A 15,926-nucleotide genomic window follows, 5' to 3' on the forward strand; every position below is an offset into this window, starting at 1 on the left:
GCTTTCCAAGAAAGCTGGATGGAGTCATGCTGGTCAAGGATAGCAAGCTGGCGGTTTCCACGTGGGTAAGGTATGTGGCAGTTGCTCTTAACGTTTTTCTCCTTTTTGTGTGAGAGGAATATCATTATCTGGATACAGAACCATGGGAAGAACAAAATTTTCTCTCCTGTTATGGGAAAACTCCTCATTGGGTAGCTTAAAAAATAATGGCTAAGTGTTACGTGAGATGTTGCAGTTCGTTTCATGAAATATGATTGGATAATCATTGGCTGGACGTTCCCATTAGTGGAGGAAAGCTTGCATGGACTTTGTCAGGATACTCAGAAGGATGGAGTGACAAGGCTCGCTATTCGGAGGTGGATGCGGGCTGCTGGAGAAGAGATGCAGAGGGAAACACTTGGCTGGCAGGCGTGGAACTGAATTCGAGAGTCAGCTCATCACCTCATGATTGGAAATGAAATGAGCGTTTGGCGTCATTTGCCGGCAGGCCCCTTACGAGGCAGATCCGGCCGCCTTGGTGCAGGTCTCACTACATTGGACGCCACACTGGGCGACTAGCGCGCCGAATGGGGACGAAATGATGAGGAAGACAACACAACACCCAGTCCCTGAGCAGAGAAAATCCCCGACCCAGCCGGGAATCGAACCGGGGCCCTGACGACGGCAGTCCGTCAGGTTGACCATTCAGCTATCGGGGTGAACACCTCGTGATTAAGTTACTGCTGCCAGCAGGCTGTGCTATACACAGATCTTCTTGCTCTGAGTCTGCGACTGGTAAGGTTGTGGTGAGGGCTATCACAGGAGGAGAATGATTAGGTTTTTGTTTCATTTATTTAAACATCGACTAGATATTTCGCCTTAGAGTAGAGGGATCATTCACGACTGAGCGGGTTTAGATATTTTGAATATAAAATTAATACCTTGTGTTCTGATAAGATCGGAGTTATTATTACACGTCCGACAGCGATTATGCATTTGAGAGGAGGTCTTTTTGAGGTGATCGTCATTCTTACCTTATCCATTTCAAGCTGATCTGCTTAATAGATATAAGATGCAAATAAATCATCCTGATGTTCGTGTTCCATGTTATATGATCGACAATTTTTAATCATATCTGAGGCATCTCCAACGTCATTCTTGCCAAGGCATTCACTGTGGAGTGCAGCACGTAATCGCTGGAGTAAGACTCCGGCGAAGAGAGAGGTCAGTCACTATTGCTTGGAGAGTGGCCTCTCGTTGTGGTCAGCTGCAGCGAATTGAGCAGTGCGCGGCTCTTGTTTGTGCCGTTATTGCTTGACATCTTGTCTTGGCGTTACCCTGGACTCGTTTCTTATTCGATTTACTGGCGTCACTAAGTTGCTGGCTTGCCTGCCCATGAGTGGCAGCAGCAGTGCTTATCGATAAGAGCACTGTCGCACTACCTTTGGAGAGGCCACTAGTATTTACAGGTCGTCGTATGTCGGTAGCTCATTCGGGACGAGGCAGCAATGAGATCTGGACAGCCGTGACTTGCTCGCCCGTTGCCGACACACATGCCTTGAGTGGTGACGGTCAGTCAGTTGTCTCATCGGACGACGTGTATTTGGTAGCCGACTGCTTACGGGTGTGATTCGTCCTTGTTGTTCCCCAGTGACTGGTTTTAGTATTGTTCGAGTTGTTTGTGGAAGTCTTTTCGCTGAACCGTGTGCAGCTTGTGTAGTTTTGACTGAACAGTTATTTTAATGCTGTCTTCGTGCGTGGTAGTCAGTCAGTTGGAACGGAGCAGTGATCAAGTCACTTTGCTTACAGTTGTTATTGTTCCCTTGGCTGTTTTTAGAAGCCAATTTCTGAAGACGTAGTGCTGCTCGTATCCTCGTTCTGAGCCGATGTTTTCCATCACTGTGGCGTTGATAAGATGGAAGGGAATTGGTTAAATTGTTGGTCGTTCTTTGGGCCGTCCCTAGTTTGGGTTGTCATCCAATTATTTAACTTGAACGCTTGCTGCCTGTCTCACCTCACCTTACGTTTGAGCTACTTTCTCAGTTCGACCCTTGGAACACTTCTAAGCACTACTTGTTCTGTTTGTTTTTGATTGAAATCTTCATTTTAGTTTGAAGTATTGTGCAAGACCTTCGGCGTGTATTAATTCAGTCTTTTTAATTTTATATAAAATCCTTGAGCCGTGTTAAATTAAAATTTTGAAAATCGATTTTCTTTTGTAAAGAAAGTTTTTCCTCAAAACTGGTTCTATCTGAAATTGTTTGTAATCCAGGCCCTAATCCGTTCGTTGTTTGATGTGTTATGTGTGGCCTTCAGCCGAGGAATTACATGAACCTCTTTTAATAAGGCCTTCAGTCGTGTATACTCTTTAAAGGAAAATTTTTTATGAGAAGGAAGGGATTTATTTTAAATTGTTTGTCTGACATGTTATTCAGGCGTTCAGCCGTTGTTTCAAGTTTGTTTGTGGCCTTCAGCCGTGAAATAAGTTACTATTTATTTAATTAGGCTTTCGGCCGTTCTGTTGTAAGTTTAAAAGGAAATTTCTTGGTTAATAAAATTTTTTATTAATGTGTTTTAATTATAGCTGTCCTTCAGACGTGTAGTGTAGGCCTTCAGGCGCTAATTGTTTCAATTGCATGTTTAACTAGGCCTTCAGCCATATTGTTTAGTTGTGACCTTTTAAAGCAATTTGTATATGAGTGGCTCTTAGAAAATAGTGTGTGTTTATTGTGTGACAGTAACTGTTTACTGCCTCATCCACAATCATAAACTTATCCTGTGCGCTCTCTGAGTACCTACCAACCTGGTTTCACGAATACTGCTGCGCACGCAACGAGAGAGGAGTGTAGAGTGGGCCTGCAGGTGAGGTGGACGAGACAGTATCGGGAGTCCTTGTAGATGTTGACAACGGGCCCAAGGAGTATAAAGTCAGGCACACGGACTGAGGGTCGCCATCGTGGAAGAAGAAGATTCTTACGGGATATATTAGACGGATAGACAATATTTCGATCTTAGGAATTTTGATGGATTACGCCCATTCGAGCAGAAGGTTCCAGGTTCAAGCATTGCGAGAGAGAATGGTCATGTTGAAAAATACGGTAGATCTATGTTACGAATGTGTAGTTGTTGTCGTTAGAAGTGTGAAATGATATTGAGAAAGCCACTGAACTAAGGGCTGTGGAAAAGGTGTGTCAAGGGACTAGTTCATTCATTTACACAACTTTTAGACTTCGTGGTACTGTGAGCTGGCTTATATCTTGCGAAGTATTTTAAGTGGTACCATGTTGATGTTGATGCCAGACAGGAGTAGCATGAGTAACTTTAAGTACTGACCCACAGGCGAACTGTTGCTTTTTATTTGTAAATTGGTTGATTATGAAACAACTGTCAAGCACTAACTAGTGTTTGTTTCCGATGAAAACTATCTCATTTGACTAATTTTTTGTAATTTAAAAAGGTAATTTTGTTTTACATTTTGGAAAACTTGGGCGTTCAAGTTGCTCAAGCAGGTTATAAATAAATATTAATACCTTTACACTGCTAGAGGAAGGCTTCATATTTGTATCTGTGGCATACTACCAAAGACTCTAGAGCTTATTTATTGATTTTTAAATTTATTTCAGTTTTCAGTACACCAACAGTTCGCTCCTCTCCCCACAATTCGGTATTCCTACGCTGTTCATTTGACTGCTTATTTCCTTTTCTTATTTTGTGTTCGTAATTCGTATTAATGTATGCTTCCTGCTGTTGTGTACGCTCACAAAGAGCAAATAAAACTGAGGTTGATCTGGACCAGAGTTATAAATTCAATAGATAAATAACTATCCCCGCTATTAATCCTCAAAGAAACAACACCCAGAACTTAAGGTGGTTTTTTCCTTCCTTAGTAGGCGATGCGCAGCGCAACAAATTTGGTTGCGTATCTGAATTTATGGCGAGCAACATCTCTCCTGGTCGGTCCAGCCGGAACGGATTACACAAACAACCAAATGGTTTGTTCAATAAAACAATACCAAGGAGCACGCATGCCCATAATAATTGTTACCAGTTAAAAGTGCTGCTGTATTTTGTAACACAAAGGTTACTCGATTGAAGCAGGCCTGAAGATGGCATAGTGTATCGTCGAAACTGGTAGCCTAAAATAAAACCTAAATAACGGCTGTTGGTATTGTTTTATTGGATACTGACCAGCTGTAGTCCCATACTCCAGACAGAAGATGGAGTTACGTTCATTCAAAACGTTTGTTAGCTCGAGCTGGTGCATTGCACAATATCTAAGCGTAATGGTGCAATGTTATCTGGCACGAACAAATAAAGTCAGTTGTAAAGAAGGCCAATGGTCGACTACTGTATGTTGGGAGATTTCTAAGAAAGTGTTGCTCGGTTTTAAAGGAAACTATAATCTCTGTGCTACACGGTCTAGTCACATTAAAGTGATCACCAGCTGAGTCGTTGTCTTACTGCAGAAATGAAGCAATTTGTCTGAAGTCCAAAAGGGCATGATCATTGGCTTTCGGGTCAAGAGTGTTAGCATTTCTGAAACAGCTGAGTTTGTAAACTGTTCGCTTTCCACTGTGCTTAAAGTATATCATGCATGGGAAACTGACGCTACCATAACCAGCACAGAGGCACTGATGATAGGGTGAACAATGACTGTGGACATCTGCTCAGGCGAATAGGCGTGCAAGAGTTGAACAAATGACTGTCCAGATGAAACAGAGGCTACCTACAGTGTCTCCTTAACGACCATTCAGAGTATGTTGCTGCGTGCAGGCCTCCGCAACAGGTGCCTCGTTCATGCACCCATTATAATTGCTGTTCATTGGCGATGCAGACTGGAATTTGCACGTGAGTAATGCAAGTGGACATCCACTGACTGGGGATAGATGGCCGTTTCAGATGAATCACATTTATGCTCCATCGGACAGACGGCGTTGGTGTGTATGGTCCAGGATGGAGGAGCCAACAATTTTTCTGGAAAATGTTTGCATGGCGTTCCCTAGGTTGTAAGATGGCAAGGACTGTGCCCCTTACATGAAGTCATTAAAGATCACCTAACTCACGTTGAGTGAACAGTAGGGCTGAACAAAATGACTGAGAGGCACAATGCATGTTGTAGAGGGTATAGTATGGATGTATTGGAATAATTAATGTTGGGTGATGGTTTTAAAATAATTCACACGACATGAAAACTTTGTGAAAATGAGTCGATTTACTGGAAGCTAGTTTTCCCCAGGGAAGTATTTGGAGTTGACCATGGCTGGCTGGGGAACAGCGAAGGGAAGCGACAATAGGCAACTTAGGGCGGCTTAAGCTCTGAGAAGTGGTAATGTGGCACGGCTTCCTGCGGCCTTTAAATGGGTGCCAGAATGGGTGGTTGACCACGACCCCATGCTGGTGTACCGGGAAGCAGACGGAGAACTTGTATGCCTGTTAATAAATGTCCGTCGTCCTGTTTTCAGGGAAACATGTGAGAAAGCCGCGCAAAGCTACGGTGGTGCGGTCAGCAGAGATCAAAATATGCGTGTTTGTGACTATAGCAACTTCACGCTGAATTCATGGTCTGCAGCGTCTGAAGCAAATCGGGTGAAGAGCGACAGAATTAAATACGCCAGCCTCCAATGGGAACGTAGGACCAAGGAATTTGAAGTACTCTCCTGGGAGTCAGAATTCCGGAAAAATTGGAGTTTGTGCAGACGCTAAACTTGATGGGTGGCCTGGGAGGAGCTAAGTAGCAGAAGTTGAGAGGAAGGGAAATTTTGTGGGAATTTGTTCACTTCCCAGAGCAGGCACTGGTCAGTACTGGGAAGGGATGCATAATTAACGCGACTTGCGCTGTAATTGTCGTAAGTGATTTGCTGGAGGGGAAACCGAGGTGAAGAGCAGACTATGAGAAGTCTCCGTAGAGGTCTTCCATTCCCAACTTGCCTAGAGTGCGGACGTGACGTTCTTGACTCAGCTTGTCTGAGAAAGAGTGAGCATCTCTGCAGTTTAGGACTTAGGAAAGGGAAAGATTGAGCTTGGAGATAGGAAGTTTTGGTTCAGCTATGTACTGAGCAAGATAACTAGGAGTGAATAGACGAGCACAGCCTTGCAGCACCATGAGGCCGGCCGACGTCGACACGACGACGACGCTCCGTCACATTGTATTCGGTGATATTGCGCCCGCTCCTGCCACTGATTAATTTGTTCAATCACGTCGGCAAAGTTTCCACGAGGGTTTCATGGGACGTGTATTGTAGAATTCTTCTCGCACTTCGCATTATGCCTGGGTCAGTCGATAGAAATTACTTTTGAGTATTGCGCTTTACCCCACGCAAACACAATATATTACCACTGCCTGAGAGGAGAGTCTTGTAATGTCATGATTGAAGGTCTTGAGTTAAAATAAATTTGTGCTAATCGACTGCATCTGTTTTCAATCAAGTAGTTGAAATCCCAAGTCACTTTCTTAATTAATTTTATGTTCAGCATTTGCATCTGGTGTTCAATAGCTGAATATAACATCAATGTGCACCCCTTTTTAATTCAAAGTTATCAATTCTGTATAAATTAATGTCAACACTGCCACCGCAGTTCAATCAGGAGTCACAGGGCCATATTACTTTTTTGCGTTATCCGATATTGCGGCAGTTTTGCACTCTCTGTTGATCTGTTAGTCAATTAGTTGGAGTGAACACACGCCAAAACCAGCTAAGTGACGGGTGGGGTGTTACAAGGTGAGCTCGTCATTCTAGAATGCACAATGGATCAAACAAAGTAGGCACCTATTCTTGGAGACCATGTCCTACATGCAGTCTGTTTCTCCTCGCCACGATGGCATCTACCAGCAGGACAGTGCAACGTATAACACAGCCTGAGTATACGAGCATGGTTTGAAGAGCTCCAGGATGAGTTTACAGTACTTCCCTGGCTGCAACACACTCTAGATTGAAACCCAATCGAGAATCTGAGGGACCACCTTAATCGGGCTGTTCACGCCATGGATGCTGAGTCGAGAAACCTCGCCCAGCTGGCCACACCACTGTAATCGGCACGACTCCTTATCCCTGTCCGTGTCGGTACCTTTCACGACGATTCTCTCTCTTCCTGCTCGTCTAGTAGCGGCCCGCACTGCGCACAGCGGTTATTCAGGTTTTTGAGAGTTTGTCACATTAATGTGAGTGGACAATGTATATGTTCTACAGAACATTTGTACGACCCATTCTTGAGTACTGCTCAAGTGTTTGAGACCGCAGTCAGGTCGGATTAAGCAAAGATGTTAAAGTTATTCAGAGGCGTCTCATTAGATTTATTACTGCTAGATTACCTGGAGGCTTCGCGAAGTCAAATGGGAATCCCTAGGGGTATGACCACCTCTTTTACGCAGAAAAGCTGTTGAGAAAGTTTAGATAGCTGGCATCTGTGGCTGACTGCAGAACGATTCTACTGCCACCAACGCACATCTCTCGCAAGGACAGTGATGGCGAGAGAAATTAGGGCTTGTATGGAGGTGTTAGCTGTAATTTGTTTCCCCTCACTCAATATGTAACTGGAACTGGGTAAGGAGTGTCTAGTGGTGGTATAACGGAACTCCGCCAATGCACCGTGTGGGGGATTTGCGGAGTATCTATGTAGACGTAGCTGTAGAGACTGATACTTAAGTCTGAAACTACGATCTGAGTCCGTATAGTCTTTTACGATGTCCCTGGTGGTTGGAGAGGAAACGTTAGGCACAGAAACTTGTCTTGGACCACGGCCTAATTCCCTTATAATTAAAATCATCAAACACTTCAGTTTCATGAAATAAAATTAAAAAGAACTGAAACTTTCAATAACTGTGCGTAACTTAAGGATGGAAGTAAGTTTCACCTGATATACCACTGGCAAGCAATGTAGCTCAACGAAACTAGGACCACCCACAGACAGAACTGCTGCAGTATATTACAGAAGGTAACTGTCAGAAACACGCCATGACACGACACTTTCATTCAAAAATAGTTACACTGAAGGTATTGAAATTTACGAGGTTACATAGACGTTACAAAAGGCGGGACATGTTCCCTAAATGTGCGTGTGATCACCGTGGACGGCAGTTCTTAACGTCCCCTCATGCTGGTCACAATGTTGGTAAGGATTTCCTGTGGTAGGACGTTCCATTCCTCTACCAGCGCGGCTGACAAGTGCTGGATGGTCGTTGGTACTTGTGAATGCACTGCAATAGTCTGATCAAAGCATCTCAAAAATGCTCGAAAGGGCAGGCCAGTCCATTCGACAAATGTCCTCTCGTTCGAGGAGCTCCTCTGTCTAAGCTGTTTGATGCGGTCAATATTGTTGTGGCACTGTACTCCTTCCCCGTGTGCGTCTTCTCAGGGGTGCATTCGGCCCTGAGCTCATTTATGAACACGGAACAGCGCAAATGGTGGAGCTCTGGAGGTGAGAGGATACCCGGCGAGTGGACTGGCCTGCCCCTTCCGTCGACTTACATCCAAAGAGCACGTGTGGGATGCGTTGGGGAGACGTATTGCAGAACGTCTGAATGCGCGAAAGACCATCCAGCAGTCGTCAAACGCGCTCATGGAGATATGGGACCACAAGAACTCCTCACCAACCTCTTGGCGAGCGTGGGAAGCCGTTGCACTCAATGGATTGCTGTCCGTGGTCATCACAGACCCTATTGAAAACCGTGTCCAGACTTTTTTTAATGTCCAGAGAACCATCATAAATTTTGCTGACTTAAGTCTAATTATTGTCTCTGAATAAAAGATTTGTTTCTTTTTGTTATACTGCGTATTTCTTTCAGCTATCTTCTGGACTATAATGTACGATCTAAGTTTCATAGAGCTGTGACACGTGGTTGCGACGTATCGTGTTAAAGTTAATTCCTTTCTTGCGTTCTGCACACCAGAGTATATTACAGCAACAGATGTGCCAGGGCTACTAATCTACTGTAATTTTTGGAAGCAACCGGGTGTAAAACACCATTAACACCATCGACCCAAAATCTTCAGAATTGTAATTCTAAAGGATTACCATGCCACGAGGTCTGGAGAAAAGGGCACAGTGTAGTACGTTTTGGTAACATGCCAGTTCCGCACAGAGCAGCCTGATCGCAGTTTACCGTGTTGGCAACATGACGGCAAGAAATTTGAGGGGAAACAATTTGTACTTCTGAATTTCATCATCAGAATTTTTGTACTTTCCGGTACATACACATTCTACCACATATGGTACAAGTTTATATGCCAACGAGCTACTCAGATGAACAAATTGAAATAGTGTTGAATGATGTACCGGAAGCTATTCGGATAGCTCAGGGGGCCAAAACTTTTATTTTGATGGAGGACTGGAATTCAATAGCAGGAAAAGGAATATCAATATCAGTGCTGAAAGGGCACAGAAGAGACGTAAAGCTTTGTGTCGTGGAGTTCAAAATGATTCAAATGGCTCTGAGCTCTATGGGACTTAAAATCTGAGGTCATCAGTCCCCTAGAACTTAGAACTACTTAAACCTAACTAACCTATGGGCATCACACACACATCCATACCTGAGGCAGGATTCGAACCTGTGCAGTCGCGCAGTCGCGCGGTTCCAGACGGAAGCGCCTAGAACCGTTCCACCACCGCCGCCGACAGATGCAAAATAGTACCAGAAGGTGGACTGAGTTGGGTTGTTGTGTGAGAGGAGACCAGACACCGAGGTCATCGGTCTTATCGGATTAGGGAAGGATGGGAAAGACAGTCAGCCGTGCCCTTGGAAAGGAACCATCCCGGCTTTTGCCTGGAGCGATTCAGGGAAATTGCGGAAAACCTAAATCAGAATGGGCGGAAGCGGAACTGAACCATCATCCTTCCGAATGCGAGTCCAGTGTGCTAACCACTGCGCCACCTCACTCGGTGACTGGAGGAGAGGAACGAATGAGAAAGTTGGTTGAATGGATTTTGCGGAGGAGATAATTTAATCATCGATAGTACTTGGTTTGAAAATCTTGAAAAAAGGTTATATACATCGATGAGACCTAGTGACACCATAACATTTTATAATTTACATAATAGCAAGATAGAGATTCTGAAACCTAATTTTAAATTGCAAAGCACTTCCAGTGGCCGATATGGACTCTGATCGTAATTTACTGTTTGTGAACTGCAGATTAAAACAGAAGAAATTGCAGAAAGGTGTGAGATTATTTGAGATGGGACCTGGATAAGTTGAAAGAATCACAAGTTTTTGATAGTTTCAAAGAGAGCGTTGTGCAACGATTTACTGAAATAATGATTAGTAACCCAACAGAAGATGAATAGGTAGTCGATGAAATAGTAAAGGAAACATAGGAAGAAATAGGGAAAAAGACTAAACACGGTATAAATCTTAGATAATGCACGATATATTGAATCTAATCGATGAAAGGAGCTAAAATATGCGTCATGGTTCAACGGATGCTTGCCTCTTCTTGTTAGATTTAATATCTTGTTTCCCTTTAGTATACCGGAAGAAAAAATTACGTACGTTTCCAGGTGAATTATGAATGAATGAGTTCCCTACTTCCATGTTACTTTCTCTTCCTCATTATTGACAATGGCTGTTCTAATAGTGTAAACCATGAAACATTCTTCACAAATGTATACATCGGTTATTGTTCCATAAAATACTTCCATGCTTATAATATAATCGTGATTCTCCAGAAGCCTTGTTCTGTCGTTCTCATTAAAATTTGGTTTTGGTTATTCTTACATATAAAATGTGGTAACATTCTTAAACTATTACGTAACGTATTTCAGATTCATGAAGAACTGACGTTGGCTGCTCTTGCATTAAGCAACTGAAATGTCAGTTGAGAAAGTCTCTTCTGAAGGTATTTGTCTGGATTATGCCTTGTATGAATGTGAAAGGTGGACGATAAGCAGTTCAGAGAAGGAAATAACAGAAGCTTCGAAATGTGGTGCTGCAGAAGAATGTCAAAGAATAATTGAGTAGAGAGGGCAGCTAATGAGGAGGTACTGAACAGTATTGGGAGAAAAGAATTTTTTTATATAACTTGACTAAAACAGGGTCGTTTATTAGCACACCTTCTCAGACATCATGGAAACGTCAATCTGGTATCGGAGGGAAGTGTATGTAGCGAGAATTGTAGTTGGAGACCAAGAGGAGAATACAATTAGCAGTTTCAAATGGATGTAGGTTGTAGTAACTGTTCGGAGATGTAGAGTATTGCAAAGACTAGAATAGCATTGAACCTGTCTTTGGACAGAAAAGCGCAACACGGGGAGAGATAAATTAGCATTCAGTGTGTGTAAAGTTATTAGGAGAATATATTTTAATATTTATAATTCCATCTCGGCATACTTTATTACTACAGTGAACAATTTAATAAGGTTATTGCTGAAGGATTTTGTGCTAGTTATACATAACAAGTTTCCACCAGTCATTGCAACTAACGATGTATATTTATGCTTATCACACTAGTGTTGCTTTTGGGCTACAGAACAATGCGAGATGTAATGTGTAAATTTCACTTGCATTACTTCATGTGTGTTTTAATACAGGCTATTATCACAAACAAATTATTTGCGTTTGCTTTCTCGCTTACGTCCCCATGCAGATACCTACCCCAGTTTCTTATCGTTGTCCTTAGTTCCACATGTTCGAAGTTCATTGGTAGTGAAGACCGAAGTCTCTTCATCTTCTGAAACTAATGAAAATCAAAGGGGACATCGTAGAAGAGAAGGTTAAAAAAGATAACACATTTTTAAATATCGTAAGTTCTATTTATTTAGGAAAAAATGGTAACAGTGAACTTGTCGTCATTATTGAGGCTGTAATATACAGGACTGAAGCTTACGGCCATCAGTCGGTCCAATGAAAGCATATCTTCAGCGAACAGCGCAAGTTTGTCAGGGCTACCAGGTTTTTCGTGACTGTTTCGCACTTCCGTACCTTACACAGAGCATCGTCTTTTGCGACTCGCTGTGCATACGCTGACAAACCAGCGCCGTCGGTAGAAAACCACTGTGGCCCGAACCAGTCAGATTGTGACGTCTGAGGTTACCGAGCGACGGGGCCCTAACGACTGGTCGTGCAACAGCGTCGGCAGACAGATCAGCGTCGTACTGAGCCTAAGCTTTCTTATGCGCGTCGACTTCGCAGAAATTTGCAACTATATATTACATTTCTGCTCTGTTGTATGCAAGGTTTTCTTTTTTTCATTTTACATGAGTGTTCGTTGACCAGTCCTTCCTCGCCTTTACTAACAGATGTGCAGCAACATTCTCAGTATTTCATTATTACAGAACGTATCGTAATCGTTACTAAAGAAAAATTATACATCTAGAAATACGAAGTGAATGTGTATGCTCCAGAGCAATTGAAAGGCTGATGACTATTAAAAGTAGATGCGAGAAACAGACATTAAGGGTTCCACCATTGTCCACCAGGAATTCTGCAAAGAAATCGATAGAAAGCAGTAACATTATTATAGTATTGTAAAACCAGCTAGCCACTTATAAAACTTAGTTGTAGAATTGCAATAACGAGCACATATTTAGTGAGATATAGGGTCACGTTGGACGCAAGTGATAATCTGACCGTCATTGATTGGGGGGTTCCTATAGAACAATGTCTACGAGCACGAGATAATGTACACGAAATTACTTCACGTACGGTGGAATACAATAGCTCACACTGCGTTACCATCGTGCCATCCGATATACATGCATTCTAAACGTTTATATCACATCTTATCTGGAGAGTAGATTTGAAGTTCAGAAACAACAACAAGTAAATGTACATGTACAGTAGGCACACCAATTAATGGTTATTCCGGCTGCAGGAGTTCCACTGACACGGAAGATGTTACTACATACGGTGGGTGATGCAAGAGCTGCCGCACTGACTATGGGAAACGAGAAGGAAGTGGAGAACGAGACAGGAACCGATTTAGCTACGATGATAATCGCAACAACGACGAATAAAATTACGCAGAATGATTTAAATTGCTGAACTACAAAAATTTTGTCAATCACTAAGAAAAGTACTTTTAAGTACCGTGCTCCGTGATAGAATCTGCTTGAGCAGCTTCTATCGGAATCACTAACAAACATAGTGCGCAATATTTATTCGACAGCTCTACATAGTGAAGAGGCGAGCAGATGCAGCATTTACACTACACATCATATTTAAGCATATTGGTATAAGCTAAAGCCTATGCCACAGTAACAGGTTGTAGCCAAATAATTTTGCATAATTTTGTGTCGTAGAGCGAGCAATGAGAAGTTAAATAAATGAGTGTGTGGATGCATTTATTAGCGAAAACAATTGTACATGACGATATTCTGCTGCATTAGAAAAGCTGTGAAAGCTGACTGATCATACTAATGTCTAAAGAATGCTATTATCGATAGAAATTCATACTATGTGCTCAAAGGAATCAAATAATCAGAACAACGAAGACCACGACAAAGTGAGTAACAGCAGTTAGAGGAAGCGCTTTCTACAATGTCAGTATGCACTCCTAATAAAACGTCTCTCATATTACCGTGACTCAAAACGGACGAACCTCGAAAAAAGGCATGTTCCTATATCGGCCGAAATATGTTTCTTAATTTCTCTTTCCAGTATATGTGTGGAAGACATAATGCTCGTACAACGACTGGTTTGCAGTCTTAGACATACATTTCTCACTCACTTTTGTAGTAAATCGGCCCAATTTGTTAGAAGGATCAAAATGTCTGACTACACTGGCTTAGTGCCGGAGCTACAGTAGACAGCTACGAAGCCTCGTCGTCGATATAAGGCCTCTGCTTCGGCTTGTTTTTATTTATGTATGCGGACAGATGCAAATGAAGCATAGTAACTATAACGAACGGTAGTAGTAGGGATTTCATTAATTTTTGGTGCAATAATATTTCACAGTATATAGACAAAACAGCATCACAATCGAATAATTTGAGAATGTCGTTGTCGCAATGGATATAGGATGAAGAGGCGCTTCAGTATCTTTAATAAAAGCAAGCATGTGTGGTGTATTTATGTCTCTCTTACCCAACTGAATCTCTAGTCTGAAATTTGAGTCTAAGTAATTAATTTGAAGTAGAGACTGACAGGTGTAGGTTCACGAGATGCTTCTACAAATCGGAACCTCGCATTAGGCAGTGAATCATTTCGTACGTATGCGGCTAACAGCCTTAAGCCAGCATATTAGAAATGAACTACGATCATTCGAGAAAAACATAAAATGCACAAATGAATGAAAGTACAATATTTTTACAATATTTTTACTGTCTTCATCTTTTCCGAACATTACAATAATTTCGAATTACTATGCTAGGCATAATAAAAATGGATGTGGCTTGCCACTTGCTCCTGCTGTCTGCTTGACGAAGTATCAGCCTACAGTGCTGCCCTTTGAATGCCTGTGGTGGCTTCTTGTGCAGTGTAACATCGTGACTGCTGGTATGAGTGAGTATGCAGATGAAAGAGGGAGAGTGTGATCTTCCTGAAGGTCCATAACCTAGGAGCAAGGCAAAGCTGAACTTAAGACCCCTTTCCTTCTAAACCTTTCACGGTAACGCCTAGCACCTTTCATTTATATCTGGTGATACTTATTGCCTTATAACCCTGTCTCACTCATCTGATGCCTAAATTTTGGTGATGAATATTTATTTTATCTCCCGCAAGCATGGACCTTGTCGCGGCATGTCTCAACGGTACAAAAAGCGATACCTTAGGTGTAACGGGAACGGATGGGTACCTGTGGAAAGGCCAGATTAACATATAGATCCTAAAGAGGGGCAGAAAACTTTTCAGTAGTTGCAGGGGCATCTGTATGGATGAGTGAGTGAGCTGGTCCTTGAATAGTGATCAGTGTGGCCTTACTATGTTGTTATTGCGAACGGTTAAAAGCAAGGGGAAACTACAGTCATTATACTTCCCGATGACGTACTACTGAACTATATGGGTTTGATAATGGCTGCATCGCCATGGGTAGAATTTTCCGGAGATGAAGTGCGTCCCATTCGCATCTCTGGGTAGGGGCTACTGAGAATAATGCCAAAGTCAGCGAAAACGGAATTATGTTGACATACGATTACAATATGAGCTTAAATATTTGAATGCCTTTTCTGATTGTCTAATCTTGTGGGGAAGTGAAAAATGGACGATAAACAGTTCAGACAAGAACTGAATAGAAATAGGAAAGCTGAAGAATGGTTGTGTAAATCGAATAATTATGAACAAGCCCTCAATCGATTTGCGGATCAAAAGAATCCAGACCAAAACTTCACTAAAAGAACGAATCTGTTGATAGGACTCATGCTGAGCCTTTAAGAAACAGTTGATCTGATTGTGAAGGGAAGTATGAGGCAAACAATGTGGTCGGAAATCGAGGCTAGGAAATGGATGTGGGTTGCAGTAGTTACGGCGGGATAGAGCGTTACACAAGATAAGCACAGTGCGGGATGAAGGCCACTGGAACAACCATCTACTTGTAAGTAAGGCGTAACGTTTTATTGCACAATTCTGGCTTCGTTGATGCAATATTAGATAAAACTATAATTAGTTAGCGTAAATGACTCCAGCAGTCTACTTTCGATACTTTTCGCCTTTCTTACCAGCGGGAAGCTTTTCTTGGCCGTTGTTACGGTTTTATCCGTGCTGGATAGTAATGTACACAAGTTCTTGTGCTCTTTGAAATTGTACAGAGTGATTGTTCCTAATACTTAAAAAAAACCAAAGAGACGTAGATGACACCGATTAATTTGATATAAGACACACGGGGCCGCAAATATCGGGAAATACCACCAAAGAAGGTAGGGAATGTTCAAGATGTGACGTCAGAAGATGACGTAACTCGCCGCACGTGCAGCGGTTGGCCTTGTGCGTGAAGGGATGACTGAGCGATGCAGTACTTGCATTCGGACAAACGGTGTAAATTTTGAACACCTTTTGTAAATGTAATATCTTATAAATATGG

This window comes from Schistocerca gregaria, chromosome 5 (genome assembly GCF_023897955.1).
Source record: "Schistocerca gregaria isolate iqSchGreg1 chromosome 5, iqSchGreg1.2, whole genome shotgun sequence".
Classification (NCBI taxonomy): Eukaryota; Metazoa; Arthropoda; class Insecta; order Orthoptera; family Acrididae; genus Schistocerca; species Schistocerca gregaria.